Below are 1295 nucleotides of genomic sequence, written 5' to 3'. Positions count from 1 at the left end.
TGCCCCTGTTTTGGTTGTTTTTTTTTTCCTTTAACGAGTGGCTAAGTCTCCTTTTTTGTTACATTTGATACTGACTTAAAATTTCATTTTAGTATATTCCTACAGCTAGACAATTCCTCAGAAATGCTGCTTTACAGCCTTCCCTGAGCTCTAAGTACTAAGTCTGCCATTCTTTGGACAATACTGCTTTCAGTGTCTTTCGCCTCAAAGTTTTATGAAGCAATTCCTAAGCTTGTATTAGACTATTTTCCTTAGCCAGAGGAAATTTAAGCTAAAGTGATAATTATTTAGAAGCACTGCCCAGAATTTAAAAATATCACCAGGGAACCATTTAATGCTTTTCACGGACTAAGTGTAGTGTGAACACTCTGTAGGATTGAGGTCCCGAAAGGTTCCTACTAGCACAGATCACTATAAGCACTATACCCCTGACTTCACACTCAATATATTTAAAATAGAAACAATGACAAATTCTGATGCTACATTATTCCTCTTGAATGGGAGGTTAGGTGTTCATTTAGTCTAATTCTGACTACAGGGGCCTTGAAAAAAAGTATTCCTATCGCTTTGACAGTTTATTTCACCCACATGTAGGTCTGAACTAGTGAAAGCATTACTGGGGAGAAATGCACTGCTTTCCCCTAACCCTGTCATACTTGGTGAACAGTTGAAAAATTTTGTATCTGAAGATGTGCTTTTTTCTTGAAATGCTAACTCATTACACCTGATACTGGTTTTGAAAAATGCTAGCTTCATTCTAAGAATAACAATCTTTAAAATAGAAACAAAATACTGATGATGCTTTTTAAAATAATTTATAAATCAGGAGATGTCATTACACTCCTCAAAGAATGACAATCCTCCAAGAAAACTGTGTGAGGGAATATTTTTTTCCTTTTAGCCCAGCTGTCTAAAACTTAGTTCAGAGGTAAAAGTGGAATAGTGAATCTATACTAGCTGCAGTCCAGAACAAGGTCAGGTGAAAAGGCAAGGCATGTTACATAATACTGCCATCCTCTTATTCCCAGAACCTTTGGAGATCATCTGGTACCAAAGCTGCTTCTTGGAACAGGGCCAACGCAGAGCTGGTTCCTCAGGGCTGAGGTTTGAATATCTCCAACAACGGGGATTCCACAGCTCCTCCAGGCCCCATTTCTGTGTATGACCACCCTCAAGGTGGTGAAGTTTTTCGTCCCCTAACAAATAACTGCAGTTTCCATGGTGGCAGCTTGTGTCTCCTGTCCTCTCACTGTGCACCTCCCAGCAGAGCCTGGCCCTGCCTTCCCCATACTCTC

The sequence above is a fragment of the Manacus candei genome, unplaced genomic scaffold (genome assembly GCF_025592945.1).
Source record: "Manacus candei isolate 608988 ecotype Guabito, Panama unplaced genomic scaffold, ASM2559294v1 h1tg000049l, whole genome shotgun sequence".
Classification (NCBI taxonomy): domain Eukaryota; kingdom Metazoa; phylum Chordata; class Aves; order Passeriformes; family Pipridae; genus Manacus; species Manacus candei.
The sequence above is the reverse complement of the archived record's forward strand: the minus strand, read 5'-3'. Positions refer to the sequence as shown.